The sequence below is a fragment of the Ursus arctos genome, unplaced genomic scaffold, assembly GCF_023065955.2.
Source record: "Ursus arctos isolate Adak ecotype North America unplaced genomic scaffold, UrsArc2.0 scaffold_4, whole genome shotgun sequence".
NCBI lineage: Eukaryota > Metazoa > Chordata > Mammalia > Carnivora > Ursidae > Ursus > Ursus arctos.
Genome location: NW_026623056.1, coordinates 24,582,456 through 24,600,073, shown reverse-complemented (window position 1 = coordinate 24,600,073; position 17,618 = coordinate 24,582,456). Strand labels below are relative to the sequence as shown.

The following is a 17,618-nucleotide window of genomic DNA, read 5'->3' as shown; positions in this document are numbered from 1 at the left end:
TGAATGATTTTATGGCTTCCATGACAGATATTACTGGTTGTCTAGGTTGCTTCCCTACAATCTTTTTTATCCCCATTTTTTTCTTAAGCTTGAAGTGGAAATGTGTTCATCCCCAGAAGATGGAGTCAAACAAGTCTTCTCTCATTTGACTAACTTCCACTCATCTCTCAGCATCAGTGGACTCCCCTGAATCTAGGTGAGGTGGTCCTCCCAGATGCTCACCCAGTACCCTAACCTTTTTCTGGAATGTCTGGGTTGGAACTCCATGCCCTTGCCTGTCACTCTCACTGGACTCATGAGGAAACTGCACTAACTGCTTGCTGCATTTCCGGCAGGCACTCAGAAATGACTCGTGATAGGAGTGAATGAAACTGGACCATGGCAAGTGGAGCTATGGGATTGCAACTGACAACCAGAAGGGTGTCACCTATAAATTGAGGGGTTTGAACAACGGTTGGGGACCCAAAGTCTTTGATACCACAGAGGCTTGTCCCACGCAGATGGACCCCAGGTCCTTTCCAAACTCACTCTGACCACCCTGCGGATGAAGGGCAGGGCCAAGCTTGGTGTCGCCGGCTCCTTGAATGTCGTGTCTGGGAGAGTACCTTGAATGCAGTGGTTCCCAGACCTGGTTGGCTGACTCAGAACCTCCAGGGATCTGCCTGTTTAATAAACTTGCTAGGTGATGCATCACACCACGGGAGCCTGGCTCCAGTCCAAGAACTGGCATTCGGAAACCCCTGCTGCTGAAGGCCGATCTGCTTATTTCGTAGACAGCGTTAGACAGTCTGGTCATGAAGGTCCCTTCAAGCTTTCACTTTTCTTTTTTCTTTCTTTCTTTTTTTTTTAAAAGATTTTATTTATTTATCTGACAGAGATAGAGACAGCCAGCAAGAGAGGGAACACAAGCAGGGGGAGTGGGAGAGGAAGAAGCAGGCTCATAGCGGAGGAGCCTGATGTGGGGCTCGATCCCATGACGCCGGGATCACGCCCCGAGCTGAAGGCAGACACTTAACGACTGCGCCACCCAGGCACCCCAAGCTTTGACTTTTCTGATAGACAATCCTTTTTCTTAAATTTCAAAATAAGCTAGTGAGTCCAAACTGTTGTAATATACATCATGGATATACATGTCAGGCACCTAAAATATGTCTTTTATAAAGTCGTATATGATAAGAAATGTCTCCACTTTCTTAATCTTCAGCATTTTTGTTCTAAGCCTCCGTTTCACAATGCTAACATCGGAGATTTTGATTTGATGAATCCTGGGGTGTATTGCATTAGGATCTGACAGATAAATTACATGCATCTGAGTCTTGATTTAGCTCTGCAATCACAGTCAATCTGCACCCTGGCTTTTGGGCACTGGCTAGCCTTTACTTCTACATATAGCATTTACTGATTTTTATTATTGGAATATAGTACTGGTTTTTAGTCCAAAATAGGTTAGTCCTAATGTTCACGCCTCTCCAAAATTATATATCTCTGTCTAAGGAAGCCAAATTGCAGTAGACTTTCCACTCTTTAAAATACCTAATATTCCGTAATGGTTTGGCTGGTTACTGTATGGAAACAGAAATACCATATGTCAAAACCCCACCGAATCCCTGCTCTCCCTCCGATTCTAGACAAAGAGAATGAAGTTCAGAAGCAACGTGGACAGCCCCTCCCACGAGATCTGCAGAGCCAGAGCGGGCTCGTGTGGCTTAGAGGAAGAGCAGAGCCACAGAGGCCGAGTGACCACCTCAGTATTTCTGCACCTCGCAGGAAAACAATGCAGCTCAAAGTCTGCATCTTTTCAACTCAAGGCCTACTTGCTGAGTACAAACTGGGGTCAAGCATGCGGCAGGCATGGCGGGAGGTGAATGCACAAGCAGTTACAGATAAGGAGCTTGCAGTCCTGTGGGAAGAACGTTCTGGAAATTCTAAAGAACTCAGTATCCCATAGAACAATGATAAAATTTTAAAATTCTCACATTAATTTGAATCCTTCAAAGGGAAAGAACACCAGATGTTCAACACTCGGTCAGGGCGTGGGGGATGATTTCATGGTCTGTGAGGCACGTTCCTCACCCCTTCATCACTAGTGAGTATTCGTTTCCAGCAAACATTTAAGAAACAATTAAGCCTTTGTGACTAGTCAGATGTGCATGAAAGTGTTTGGTTACCATTTTTCCGGGCTACCGCTATGATACTTGTTCTAGACTGCAGGACTCTACTGAAAGAACCATGACTTTCTAAACTCATTTCCACATCCCCTGCTTCCCGGGCCTGTGATTGGAGGTGAAATGGGCCATCCACTGAAAAGCTGAAGTTCTTCTGACTTCTCTGGATAACAAAGGGCAAGGAGACCGTTCCTGACATTTTGGCTTTGGAACTTGCCATCAGTGTGTTCACTAGAGCTGTGACAAGTCCTTTTCTGCCTTCGTTTTTTCTTTTCTTCTGTCTTTCTGTGAATATATATTGAGCATACCTTATGTACAAGGCCCTGTGCCAAGCTCTGGTTTAGTTGTTTCAGAAGAGAGAGGCAACAAAGTGACTGCCGACAAAGGTGTGCACAGAGTATTTAGGAAGTACCTGGGTCATCTCTGCTTTTGTCCACTAACCTCTTAATGAGTGATCACCATGCTGAGTCGGACACAGAGGTGAAGTAGAAGGAGTTCCTGTTTGTAAACACTCACAGTCCAGTCCTGACTCCTAGATAGAGGTGACTCTGAAACAACATAGATAATGTTGAATAACGTAAAGGCTGATAGTCCACCTACTCGTCTTTCCACACACCAGACCACCCTTCCATCCAACAAGTATTTATTAAATATCTCCATTATAAACCAGCTCTATTCTCAGCTCTGGGGATGGTGTGCACTCAGCAAAACCGGCATGCAAACCACAAAAAAGAATATTAGTGAACAGAGTTAATTTTAATAGTGAAAACTTCTACAAAGGGAATAAATCGGGATGATGTGCTAAAAAGTGCCCCAGATATAGGGGTCATAGGAGGCCTTACTGAGGCAAGGACACCTGAACTGAGGCCGAAGGGGTATGGAGGAGCCAGACATGTGATTATCTGGGTGAATAATCTCAGGCAAAAGGAATAGCAAATGCAAAAGTCCTGAGGTAGGAATTAGTTTAGTAGGTTCAGAGAACAGAAGAAAGTCCAGTGTGACTGGAGAGTAGCTGGGGGTCAGGGGGCTGTGGAGTACAGGCAGAGGAAATCTGAGAGCAGGGCATAACCCATATCATGTGACCTCTTAGAGATCCTATGAAGTTTGAATTTTATTTTAGTACATCAAAATGCCTTTGAGAATTTTATTTTGAAAGGGACATATTCTGATTTATGCTTTTAAAAGATTGCTCTGAACCTGTTTCTCAGTGATTAATACAATAAGTATACAAAAAAGTGAACAGTAAAGATATAGATCCAAAGAACATGTAATTGATATTTATAGAACATTTTCTACCCAATAAGGGTAAAATACACATCCTTTTCAACTACGACCAAGATCAAACATTTATTGAGCCATTAAATAAATCTCAATACATTCAAGCAACAGAAATCCTGTAGACTGTGTTCTCTAAACCAATGAAACTAAATTGGAAACCAATCAGAATAAGATTATCTAGAAAATTCCACCAAATATTTAGAAATAAAATAACACATTTCTAAATAGTACATGAATCAGAGGGGAAATTCCAAGGAAAACTGGATAATTTTGAACTAATAAAGAAAATACAATATATTAAAATTTATGGTATACAACTAAAGCAATGCTTAGAGGGAATTTTATAGTTTAATTACCTATATTAAAAAGGAAGAAACATTTAAAATCAATGATACAAGTTTCTATCTTGAAAAGCTAGAAAAAGAACACGTTAAATCTGATATAGAAGAAATAATAAACATAAGAGTAGAAAACAATGAAAGGAAATACATACCTTAAATAGAGAAAATTGACAAAGTCAAAAGTTGATTCTTTGAAAAGATTAATAAAATTTATAAATCCTTATTAAAATTAATCAAGAAAAAAAGAGGGTAGGCACTAATGACCAATTTCAAGGATGGAAGAGGGAATATTTTATATATAGATATTAAAAGGGTAATAAGGAATATTACAAACCTCATGTTAATAGTCAATAATTTAGATGAAATGAACAAATTCTTTGAAAACATAACTTACTGAAGCTGACTCAAGATGAAACAGAAAATCTAAATAGCCCAATGTCTATTAAAAATATTCAATTCACAATCTCAGTCAAAAACATTTCCACAAAGAAAATTCCAGGCCCAGATGGTTTCACTTGTGAGTTCTATCAAGTATTCATGGAATTAATAGTACCAATTATACACAAACTCTTTCACAAAAATAGACATGAAAACTTTATTTCTTAACTCATTTTATGAGGCTCACATAATCTTTCTAGAAAAACCTGACAGACATTTAAGAAAGGGAATATATTATCCTTGCATCTCGGGTGAGAACACTGAGGCTCAGAGTGGTGACACAGCTCGCCCCAAATCTCAGGATTTGGAAGTGGCAGAGCACTATCAGGGCCCCCATGTCCAACCCAGACTCCTCCGCCATGCTGTCTCCTAGAAAGCGGCCCCTGCAGAGTCCAAAACTTACATCCTTTAGGGGCGCCTGGGTGGCACAGCGGTTAAGCGTCTGCCTTCAGCTCAGGGCGTGATCCCGGCATTGTGGGATCGAGCCCAACATCAGGCTCCTCTGCTGTGAGCCTGCTTCTTCCTCCCCTACTCCCCCTGCTTGTGTTCCCTCTCTCGCTGGCTGTCTCTATCTCTGTCAAATAAATAAATAAAATCTTTAAAAAAAAAAACTTACATCCTTTAAGCAACAGTTTAAGGTTCCCAGGGCCAGGAACTGAAACCCGAGGAACGCTTCTTCACTTCTTCCTACTCCGAAAGGACTGGCGGGTGGTTCTGTACCCCATATTGCCTATTTCGTAGTCCCTGGTATGAATCTTCCTATTTAGAACGAACAACTGTGTGAGGCCAAAGCTATATGTGTGGATATAGGGGGGAAAAAAAACGAAAACAAAAACAAAAATCCCTTCCATATTACATCTGGTTTTGTCATTTGGGCCAATAATCCTGTCTAGTCCATTATGTATTGCTTTGGGTAATAGATACGGCCCAGAAGAAATGCTGAAAAGTTTTCGCAGGAGCGCAAGCCAATGCCAGAAGACAGCAGAATGGTGGCATAGTGACAGCAAAACTCTACTCCAATTCTACTTACACAGAGGGCCAAGGATTTAAATTGAAGCTTGGGTGCTATGGATTGATATTCAAATAAGTAACATGTTTCATATTTTACCTATTATCAGAACTTGAAACAGCTGCCTCTGTTCCTCCACGGCCCTGTAGTTTTGGTGTCCTGGGTGGAACATGGGAACTTTTTTCACAGTGTCTGTTGTAATGGGTTGTGAACCTTCATGTTGGAGAACATGGCTTGGGCTGGTCTTCATCTCTTGGCCTTGATATGTAATATTGCCACCTCGTCAAGTTGAGCCTACCTCCTGTATCTCTCTCAACTCTGCTTCTTCTCCTCATTCCCATCTGTCCTTGTTCGGGGGGCTTCCTTGTCAGCTCTATGGCCATGGCCTCCTGGCATGTTCCTTGCCTTTAGTCTCCTTGCCTCCAGTCTATCTTTCCCAGGATCACTAGAAGCTGAATCTCTTGTTAGCTTTGTATACCAAAAACTCATCAGTATGTCTTCCTAAATTCCAACCTCAGTATGTGTGATTTCTCAAATTTAATCTCTCCAAACTGAAATCCCAATATCCTTCCCTAACCTCTCCCCCACTGTCTTCCCCATCTCAATTTAAGACAGTTCCATTCATCTAGTTGTACAAGCCAGAAACTTGGAGTCGTAGCTGGCTCTACCTTTCCTTTCTGCCCTGCACCTAATCGAGTCAGCAAATCCTGCCATCTTTATCTTCACCAGAAATCCAGAATCCTTACTGCTCACCACCTCTATTTCATCACCCTGAATCAAATCTCACTGATCTCTCACCAGGATTATTGCAAAAGCTTCCTTACTGGTCTCTCTGCCCTCTCCCTTACTCCACTATTATTATTTTCAAGTAGCAGCCAGAATATTCCTGTTCAGACCCAGAAGCCAGTGTGCAAAATCCTGTGCACAAAATCCACAGTTACCACCTTGCTCAGAGTAAAAGCAAAACCTATTACAACGTTCTAGAAAATCCTACTCTATCCGGCCCCTCATAAGCATCCCAAAACCCATCTCTAGTATTATCTCCAGTGCCTCCTCCACTCCAGCCATACTGGCCCCATCCATGCTCCAGGCGAGCTCCGATCTCAGAACCCTGTGCCTGGCATTCCTTCTGCCTGGAAGGCTGTTCCCCCACACGTCTGCATGGCCCACTGTCTTATTTCTTCTAGGTTCTTTATCACCGAGGCCTTCCCCGACTACCCTCTTCTCTGACTTCTCTGACCTTTTCTATTTTTTCCTGATTTTTTTTTTTTTGACAGAGCACGTATAAACTTCTGGTGTACTATATGCTTATCTAATCACTTATTATTATTTATAATCTGTATTCTCAAACAGAATATAAATTCTATGAAAGCTGAACTTTGTTTATTTTATTCACTGCTGTGTCCCCAGTGCCTGGCACATAATAGGTACTCAATAAATATTTATCAAATGTGTGAATAAATGAATATGTTTCTCTCGCCTCATCTTCTAGAGATTCCTTCCTTTTTGAACACTAGTTGTTAAATAATAGTGATGATGATAATGATGATAGTGATGACAATATGCATTCCTTGGAAAAACTTTGTGATATACAAAGGAGGATAAAAAAACCTCAGAGATAACTATTGATTGTCAACATATGGATATATAACATATTGATTAAAACAAGCAGACGCAAAAAGAATAGAGCCAAAGCATGTGCAGAATACATCAGTGAAGAAAGTGCTCAGTGGATTCCCAGTTCTGTGGATTTACAACAACGATGGCTCCCTGGTCTCAACAGCATCCCAATGGTAATGTCACAGACAAGAAACCAGATGTTGGGTTTATTGTTCAAAACTCTGTGGTGATATGGGTGGGGCTGCGTTTAGCCATCATCCCCTCAAGGTCCTAGCTATTAAATATTCTGATTATTTGGCAAGAACAGAAAGCGTTCCTGTGAACTGCACAGCGCCTATTTGGATCCCTCTTGAAAAGAGAGATCACTCAGGCACAAATGGATCACTCGGGCCCAGGATGTTTCCGGGGAAAGGAAATAGCTAAGTCTCTTCAGTGTTGTTTGACTCTCCCTGTGTCTGGGATTGCCAGATGCTGCAGGACACAGGTGCATGGGATGGTCCCATTTCCCAGGGCCTTGTCCTATTTCAAGCTATGTTGGGACATGTCATGAAATCAAGATGTTTCTCCCTGATTAGAACTTCCTTAATGTCCCTCACGAAAGTGGGTTTTCTATCTGCAGATGACCTACATTCGATTCCTCTACTCCACCCCATATGCCTCAGAAGCCAGGGAGTCAGTCTTGTTAGAGACAGGCAAGCCAAGCCCTTAAAGAGTCCCGATGGGCTACATTTGCTTTTTAGCATCTCCTCTGCCTTCAAGATTTTTCTCTCCCTCACCCTCAACCTCTCCTCCAGGGGTTGTCAAACTTGGGGACACATGAGAATCTCCTGGAGGGCTCCTTAAAGCACAGTTCCCGGGGTCCACCTGCATAGTTTCTAATCAGTAGGTGTGGGATGGGGCTGGAGACTTTACGGTCCTGTCAAGGTCCCAGGTGTTGCTGCTGCTGTCGGTCCTAGGACCACACTCTGAGACTCACTGGTACCCTTCCCCACCGTCCAAACTACCTCTTTGCTCCATCTCCTCTCCATTCTCACTGCCACTGGCTTTGCTTGGGCCCTCACAGATTTCTAAACTTGGAGAACTTGCACAGATTTTAATCAAATTAATAACATCTCAGGGAGGGAAAGTAACAGACTCAAAGTTGCACAGCTAGAAGCCAGTAGAGCCAGGATCCAACCTCAGGTCCTTCTGATTCCACGCGGCACCATACAGTGATTCCATTTCCTGCCTTGCTAGGAGGCCCTGGTTTCTAGAAAAGGACCGGCCTGACCCAGGGCCAAGGCACTGAACAAGTTAGTGGAGGGGCGGGCCTGAGGACCCCGCTCTCTTGGCTCCGAATGCTTCTCTTCTTCCCACTTTCACTCAGCTACTCTAATGAGTACCCACTGGGCACCGAACATGAAATGATCCCTTCATTCTCTCAAATACACGTGAGCAGCGACTACGTAGCCGGCTCTGTCTCAACCCCAGTAGTGAGACTGATAGTCCTCACATGTTCAAGTTCATGGTCTAATGGAGGGATTAGACATTAACCAAATAACTACACAAATTAAAGTTGAACTGTCTTCAGGGCTATAAAGGAGGAGTTCATGGTGCTCTGAGCACATGTAAATGGGGAATTTGATATAGACAGGAGTGTAGAGGAAATTTTCCTGGGTAAGTGACAAGTAGGTTTATATCTAAAGGGCAATCAGGTAAAGAGGGGAGGGAAAGGTATTTGGTGAAGGGAGAAGCATAGATAAAGGGCCTGTGGTAGGAGGGACCCTGGTGATTACAGGGAATTAGAAAGAAAGAAAGAAAGAAAGAAAGAAAGAAAGAAAGAAAGAAAGAAAGAAAGAAAGCAAGCAGATGGCTAGAGTAAGAGGAGTTGAGGCCAGAGAGGTAGGGGGATGCCAGGCTTACAAGACCCAATAAGGCCCATTAAGAGGTTTTAACTTTTAATAACAATAGGAAGCCACCATGGGGTTTTAAGCAGGGAGCAACAGCATAATCAGATTTGCTTTCTTGAAAGATCCAGGTGGTTTTCATGAAGAAGGCAAAAGTGAATGCAAGTTCTGTCACTTTTAAGTATATCCCATTAGAACCAGAGTATTTCAACTTCATTGGAAGAAAGCAGAACCACGATGAAATCTCAGATCAGTGGAAATTAGACAGCTTGACAGCTTGAAGGGATCCATGCAGAGTATTTTATTAAATTATGAAAGCCCCCAAACAGAAAAGTTAATTGCATGTTCCGAATGTAATCATTAGATGTTTTCAAACAAGGCATCTCTAGCCTTCCCAAATGGAAATATATGGCCACTTGGCCGTTATGAATCTAAATTCATCCTACCTTATTTCCCCAGAATTCTTGTGCCCTAATAAAGAGTTGAAATGTATTCTGCTATTACCTGATAAACTTGGGGAACACATTTCAACTACACACCTTTCTTCAACAGCTCACAACTTTGGGGCCCTATGCATAATTCCCTGTTTGGAAAACCCAGATGCCCCTTTTTCAGATTAGAGAGGTTTCTAGCTATCCTGCTCTCCGCTGATGAACAACCCATTTCCTCAGCAACCCCCGGCGATCTCGCCTCAGCCTCTCATGGATGAGACGTCAGTCTGATATGTCATCTGTGTTTTGCTTCAGTCTGAATTCTGGGAAGTGTTACCATTTCCCTTCCTGAACGTTTGCTTTGAAGATAAAGAGAGGATGTCCATCTCCCCCCAAGAAGCTCCCAGGGCGTTCCTGCCTGTCAGTCTTCCCCCAGCCTTGGCGAATTCCATCAGACAAACATGAGCTGGACTAACAACCCATCAGGACACTGGGCTCAGATGAGGAGGGCCCAAGGAAAAGCCCTTTGTAGAATCATTTTCCCCTTTGCTACCCAGGAAGTGATTTTAGGAAGGTGACTTGCTTTTACTAATACCCACACACCAATTTAAGTAGACTTCAAAACCATACTCAAGAGCACTGAAGCATGATAAAAAGCCCAGTGGCCTGGCGTCTGGGTTCCGGGTCTGACTTTGCCACAGAGAAGCTCTGACCTTGGACAAATTTCTTCGATTCTCTGGCTTTTGCGTTCGTAATTGGAAAGTGGAAGAGTTGAATCAAAGTCATAGTTACCAACATTTTCAACTATATTTTCAATCTTTTTTATTAGATCCTTATTGCTCTAGGCCCCCATGTTTGAGAGATTTTTGACTTCTAAACACACTGAACTTATTAAGCAGGCTTTATTTTATTTCTCCTTTCTAGTCATCAAAGCACACACCAGAGGCTCTGATCAACAGGGCTGGTTGATATTATTCTAGCCAAATAAAACCTCATTGTAAGGACATGTGGTTTTTTATAGGATGTTTGAAATTTTGAAAATAGGTTGCAAATCCCTACTGCAATTCTCGTAGACTCCTAAAAACCCTAAGGATCTCAAATGGAGGGGAAAAGATAGAATAAAACATATTTAGAGGAACCATCTATGTCCAGCATTCTGAAGCTTAGGCCTGAGAAGATAGAAGCCCACCGTCCCTATAGTAGGAAAAAAAAAAAAGTGTTTCAGAACCGGTTTAAATAGCCAAACTCGGGCTGTGAAATCCCAGACTCTTTCTTTTGTGTTGAAGGAGACCCACTACTGTCTCTGGATGACATCTATCCATGCTTCCCCTCCACTAGATCTTGCCAGTCACAATATTCACTGGATAGATCCGATCTCTCCACCAGCTACATCCAAAATGGTGAGTACCAAGCAGCTCATTCACATTTCTGATGGTTCCATATGCCAACGTCCCTGATACTTGTGATTACTCTAGACTTCAAAAATAGACCATTTGAATTTATTTTCTATCTCCACTTTGTATTTTGATACACTGATTGAGTGCCTAAACTATTTTCCAGGCACACCGTGGGTACCTAGCACATGCTTGCTGCATGTAGGAATAAATCAACCAACTCACATATGACTAAACTCCAACATTTCCACATATTCTGTGTCATTTAACTCTCTCAGCAACCCTGCAAGGTAGGGAGTAGTCTTTTCCTTTTACAACCGAGGAAACCAAATCTCAGATGCTGTGACTTCTTTAGGTCATACAGCTAGTAGGTAGTGAGGTAGAACTTGAACCCAGGTCTTCGGTCTACACCCTGGAATGGTACCCAGCAGGGCAGCCTGACATGGATTCCTACTGTTCCTCCCTCAATTCTGAATGAGCTGACTCTGTCTCTTCTCCCTCTCCACCACCGGCCCCACCCAGTCCTTAGCCGTCTTCTATCTCAGAGCACTTTCTTTTGCCCTATCTTGCTCCCCCACGTGTCATCCTGTCACTTCCTATCCAACAATGTGAATGCTTGTCCTTTAACAGTTTTTATGCGGGAACAGTTCTCCCCCCAGATCCCCAGCAATGTTCTGATGGGACCACTGAGCATCCCAGCTTGGTGAGACTTGCAGTTTCCTGGTTCATCTCCTCCCTGTGCAGACAAGCCCTTGGGCTCCAAAAGAGGACATCTCCTGCTCACCATCTTCCAAGCGTACATCAGCCCTCCTCACTGTGAGAGGCTCGACCGCTTCCCCTTCGGGACCTTACCCAGCTCCCTCTGGTCCTCGCTTCACCTCCATCCTAACACCTCCTTCATCCTGCAAAGGGCCCACCTTGCCCCCTAAAAGCTAGTTTTATCGCCAATTAGCTGGGTGGTATTGGGCAAGTCACAGCCCCAGCTGGGGTTCCATCAGGTAAGTGGAAAGATTTAACTTGGTGGCCCTAGGAGCTTAGACACATCCTTCTGGCGAATGCCCTTTCTTCTCTCCCTTCCCATTCTCAAGGCTACCCAGTCATTTGCTGAGCCCTCTGTCAGCTGAGGGGCCAGAGCACTCCTCTGGAATCACAGCTCCTCAGGGTCTTCCTGGATCAAGTGGCCCAAGGGGCCATTCTTAGGCCTTTTGATCTGGCCTGGAGCTTAAGTATCTCATCACATTGGAACCACAAACTCCTGGAGAAACACGAGCTGTTAATGAGCACCCGCTGCCCCAGGCCTGCCTGTGGTTCTCGATCCTTTGAAACTGGACATGGCTGAATCCATCCCTTTATCACTACACCTGAGTCACTCCGGTCAACTTCGGAACCACAAGTGACATTGCATTTCCCCGCCTTTTAGAACTGGGAAGGTTCTTTCAGAACAAGTGGTACAATGGTACCCCTAACACCCATGCCCATCTTACAAATGAAGAAGTCCAGACCCCGAAACGCCTGGGTAAAAGGTCGTGATCGAGTACATGAAGGACGGGGGCACCCGGGTGGCACAGTCGGTTGAGTGGTCAACTCTTGGTTTCCGCTCAGGTCCTGATCTGAGGGTTGTGAGATCGAGCCTGCGTCGGCACAGGGCTCAGCAGAGTCTGCTTGACTCTCTCTCTCCCTCTCCCTCTGCAGCCCCCCAAAATAAATAAATAAATAAATCTTTTAAGAAAGGAAGAAGAACATGAAGGACAATAAATGACAGAGGCTTTTAGTGATCGGTGGTGGAGGTGTTTGAAAGCTTTCCTTTCTCTCTCACAGGCTAGACTGACAAAGGACCCACTGGGACAGTGGCTTCTCCTTATTAATCCTATTATCAATGACAAGGCCTGTGCTTTCCTCCCCTAGTAGCACAATAGCTCAATCCCTCGCAAACCTAGCCCTGGTGGGAGCGCTATGGCGCCACCGCTGTAGGACTGACTTCCCCCAGATAAGGGCCATGGCTATACTTCTGGAAGACAAACAGGAAAACCTGCTAGCCAAGTATCTCAGCTTACTCTAAAGCACCCCATGGGCCTGTGCACGCACATACACACGCCGTACACACACGCTATCCCATCCCTTTGACCAAACTAATGTTGTAGCCCTGACGCATTCTTTAATGAAGGGAAAAAATACCCCAGGGCTGGTGTTCGGGGACGGACCCTTCCCTTCTTACCTGGTTTGCCGGGCTGGTGCCGAGTAAAGTCCAGGATCTGGGATCAGAAGAAATGGGGGCAGGATCCTGGCTGTAAATTTGACTCATTGTTGGACCTGGGGCTAGTCCTCTGTCTCCCGAGACAGAAAATAGAAATGCCGCCAAGTTGTTCACAGCAGTGCTGTGGGCACTGGAAGAGTAAAGGCAGCGAAGGCTCCTGGCAAACTGTAAAGTGGCTCCAATAGGAGTTAGGAATACAGGTGCAAACTGTGAAGTGCTCCTCCAATAGGAGTTAGGAATACAGGTGCAAACTGTGAAGTGGCTCCAATAGGAATTAGGAATACAGGTGCAAACTGTGAAGTGTGGCTCCAATAGGAATTAGGAATACAGGTGCAAACTGTAAAGTGTGGCTCCAATAGGAATTAGGAATACAGGTGCAAACTGTGAAGTGCTCCTCCAATAGGAATTAGGAATACAGGTGCAAACTGTGAAGTGCTCCTCCAATAGGAGTTAGGAATACAGGTGCAAACTGTGAAGTGTGGCTCCAATAGGAATTAGGAATACAGGTGCAAACTGTAAAGTGGCTCCAATAGGAATTAGGAATACAGGTGCAAACTGTGAAGTGCTCCTCCAATAGGAGTTAGGAATACAGGTGCAAACTGTGAAGTGTGGCTCCAATAGGAATTAGGAATACAGCTTGTTACTCCTGGGATCTTCTGGGAAGCTCATGTAGGTTGGCCAGGTCACGTGTACGCATGCACACACTGCGGCCAGCTCACTTTCTCGAAGGTGGCTATGCCCACATCACTCGTCCACTCAGAAAGCCATGACAGCTTCCCCCTGCCTGCTGCCGAAACTCTTTCACAAACATCGGTGACCTTCCAAGGATGGACCAGCCTCACCAACCATACTGACCCTGTCATGATTGCCCAACAAACTTGACAAACCATCGCTTTCCTCCTTGCCTGCCTTCCCCCCACCGAGAATACCCTGTCCCACCTCCTCCACTTCCACAGTTTCTGCCCAACAGAAGCCCCCCCATCCTTCTAGACATGCTTGTGATGCCACCACTTCCAGGGATGCTTCCCTGATTGTTCTTCAACCCTCTCCCAGCAGAAGGAGTTTCCTCTCCTCTGAATTCACTTCATCTGTCCTTCTCTTAGTGGGTCTCTTTTCTATATTAAAGCTCATTAGGGGCTTGTTCTAGCTCCCTTTACCAAAGCGTGAATTGCTCAAGGCCAAGTTCTCCATTGTGCTGTTCCCCCATCCCCACCCCTTCCCCAGCACCTTGCACAATTAATTCCTAGCCCCAGTGAGGGTTTGGTGCTGAATGAATCAGTGAATGGGTGCACTCCTGCTTCCATCGAAATGGCCTGGGGAATTCATTCTTTTCTCTCCGGGTTTCAGCTTGATAAAGAAAGCTGCACGTGGAACACAGAAGAGCTAAGGGATGTCAGCAAGTGGAGATCTCTGGAACATGGGTAACACAGACATGGAAAGTCAACTGGTCATGTGAAGCCACATCATGCATGGGTTGGCAATTAACAACAACCAATTAGCCACAAAGTCCAGGACATATTTTTAAAAGGCAGTCAGAGTTATAGGGTATGTCTAATAAAAATCATAGTAATCATGAACTGATTTAATGTCTTAATGGTTTTACAGCTATTCTTCCAGGATATTTAAGCAAAGAGCCAACCTCCAAGGGATAATCTGGGAGCGGGAGTGTAGGGTGGCAGAAACACCCTAGGCTGGAAAATGGACATTCTAACCCGAGCCCTGCAAACAATTAAGTATGTAGACATGTCAGAAGAATATCCCTTAGGTCCCCTCTGTCCTCCTGTAAATCACAGTTAGACCAGGTGGTCCTACGTGACCCTTGGATTAAAGAAGACGTGCCGTTTTCCCACCTGCCTCCCCAGTGCCTTTGGCCATTTCCCACGGACTTCTAACAAAAGGCCCTCTGGGTTTACTTGAACATTAGTCAACTTGACAGTAGCACGTTGTTGGCCAAAAGAGATTTCCTGATGACAGTTGTGGAATAGGAGCCCTGAGAAACAGAGAGGGCTGCCAGCAACTCACGAGCCAGGGTCTGTCTTTCAGCTTGGGGACGTTGCGGTCCCCAGATATCACAGGCGGGGAAGTCGAAGGCAGTGGTCCCGGGTTGGAGTTCCTTGCTTCGCTGTTTTGTCTTTTGGAGGCTCAGCTTTCCCACAGAGAAACTGAGGTGACATCTTTAAATCAGTCTCCCGCAATTGTGTATTAGCCGGCTGGCTACCAACACCCCTTGGCTGCCCCCCAGAGCCTGGTGGCGAGCCACCATCAGCAGGGGGTGAAAGGCAAACAGGAATGGCCCTCCCACCCCTCTGCCACCCACTGCCCAGTGCAAACACCATCCTCCTCCCTCCGCAGCAAGTAATTAGGTGTTCCCAGGGTGGCCTGTAAATTCCGAACTTCTCTCTTTGGGAGGTAGGAAGGAAAAAGATTGCTGGTGAATATTTCTCTATGTTTCTGCCTGTGGGTGAATGTGTATTGAGAGATAGCGTGTGTGTACGCACCCGTCTCCCACCCTGTGACTTACACGCCTGGGTGTTTGTACGCCAGGTGATCCCTGCAGGAAAAGGCAAGCCCCCAGCTGCTGTGGAATTTTAAGAGATCTCCCTGGAATGCCCTTATGGGATGTCTGGTTCTAATTGCCTCAGTCAGCCAGCATTGGCGAGCTGGCAGGAGCAATGAGAGGTGAAATTGAACAGATTCCAGTTCACATCAGACCCCCAGCCCTGCCAGAGTCCCCCAAGGGCCAGAAAAGAAAACACATGTGGCCACAGCAGTGGGTGTGGTGGAAAGAACTCTAGACTGGAAATCGGAAGGCCCAGATCCCCAGCCCTACGCTGCCATGAACGCCCTGCATGCCTTGGACCCAGCGCCTTCCTTCCCAGGCCTCCAGTTTCCTCATTTGCTAAATGAGTGCTGAGGACTGGCTGGTCTCCACGGCCTCTTCTCAGTCACCGATTCAGGGACAGAAATGAGGAGTTTGGTGGGGCATTTTCTTTTGAACCTTAAAACCAGACGCTCTGCGTTTTTAGATCTTTAAGAAGAAGAGGGACAGGGAGAGGATTTCATTCCCACCCACTCTGTGTGAGCCCCAGCCCCAGCCCCATTCTTTCCTCTCTCCCTGGAGGCCTGGAGGAGACCTGACCCCAGCCAGAGAGGAGACAAGAGATCCTGTGGTTCCTTAGTGCCCCCTATAGGCCTAGAGGGCAGTCACGCCGCAGCTGGGAGTTGTTGGGGAGTCACCTGCAACCTGGCACCCCCAAAGCTGCTTCTCCGGCACAGCCTCGGGTTTGAGAAGCCGATGGTTCAAACTGGGCACTAATTCGTGGGGAATCTCTCTCTCTTTTTAGCCTGCTGGTTTAAAACTCAGACGAAAGCCACTGATACAATGGCCACAACAGTTTGGGGGTGAACAGCTCTAGGGGACCTACGGTCTGTGCACAGCACAGCGTGGGTCACCGAATAGGAAGTACTGCAGACTTCTGGCCTAACACCCTGCTCTCACCCTCCCCCACCCCCGCCATCCCTCCCTACCCCTGCCTCCGCCTCTTCTAACACCACAGCTGATGCTTGCACATCTCCAGTGACGAGGAACTCACTACTTTGTGAGTCAGCATGAATCAGTTAGGCATTTTGTTTGATTCGTAACAGAGTCCAAATCACGAACTGGGGGCTTATCGGCTCATCTACAAGGTGCCTTTGAGGATAGGCTGCAGTCCTCAAAAGCATCAGGAGCTGAGACTTTTTCTAGATGGTTTCTCAGTCATTTCTAGAGCATGACTTCCTTACAGGCCTCGCAAACCAGGACGACCACTTAAATTCTAGCCAGCACCTCTGCACTCCGGAGCGGAAGACGGGCAGGGCAAGGGGCTGCATGGCTCCTTTCCACCAGGTCAGCCCCCGGGAAGACCTACCTAATAACATTTGTGGGCATCTCATTGGCCACTCCAGCAGCAGGGGTGGCTGAGAATTAGTCTCCTTGCCTCTTGAAGTAAAACTGGAGTCTGTCACCAAAGAAGAAAGGGAAAAAGGATTCTGGGTCCACAAGGACTAGACCGCCATACGGCCATGTGTGTTGAGAGAAGCCATGAATGGCTGCGCAGCTCTGTTGTCGCCTCGTATGGACGCCAGTTTCCCTGTCTGCAGAGGAGACAAGGCGTTCTGTCTGCTGGCTCACGCGGGAGTGCTCACCTGATCAAGAGAACTCCTCACCTCCCCACACAGGATCAGACTCCTGCCAAGTTGGTGGGGAGAGATGGTATCTGCCAGCTCACTCTCTCCTGAGGATGATGCCAGGCAAGTGAAACCTCCAACCTGCTCTGAGCCAGGCCTCTCGGGTACTTTCCCTAAAGAGAACTATGCCAGCTCACCTGCGAGGACCCAAGCCCAGCTCCAGACACGCCCCCCCTCCTCCCCGCCAGTGCTCTCTGGCAGATCTGGGACCAGTGAACAGCTCCCTCCCAGCAGGCTCCGATGGCTTTGTTCTAGTCCCCAGGGTGCCCCAGCCCACAAGAGGATGTACCCTCCACTCCAGGGAGAGAGTTCACTGCTTTCTCCCCAGATTTGTTCTGCGGGGAGCCAATGCCACCCATCAGCTCCAAGGGCAAACCCTCACATGTTTTAATTTGGTATTTAGGATGGTAGACGAAGAATGTGGAGCAAACAAAGACTGGCTTGGCCCTGCAGCTAACTTCTTCATTAGCTGCTTTCTGCTTTTCTGGCCTCAGAAGCTCCTGGGTCTTCAGGCTTGGAGAGGGGGCTCTGCACTATTTGGTGAATCGCCCCCTCCCTCCTCAGGAGACCCACAG

General features: G+C 46.1%; 1 long non-coding RNA gene across 1 annotated transcript; it reads right to left on the bottom strand.

Moving 5' to 3' along the window:
• Positions 1-1,206: 1,206 nt before the first annotated feature.
• Positions 1,207-12,965, bottom strand: LOC130542663 (uncharacterized). Its single transcript, XR_008957373.1, has 2 exons — positions 12,778-12,965; positions 1,207-2,713 (listed from the first exon to the last, which is right to left on the bottom strand). It is a non-coding gene; the product is annotated as an uncharacterized LOC130542663 (long non-coding RNA).
• Positions 12,966-17,618: the final 4,653 nt, after the last annotated feature.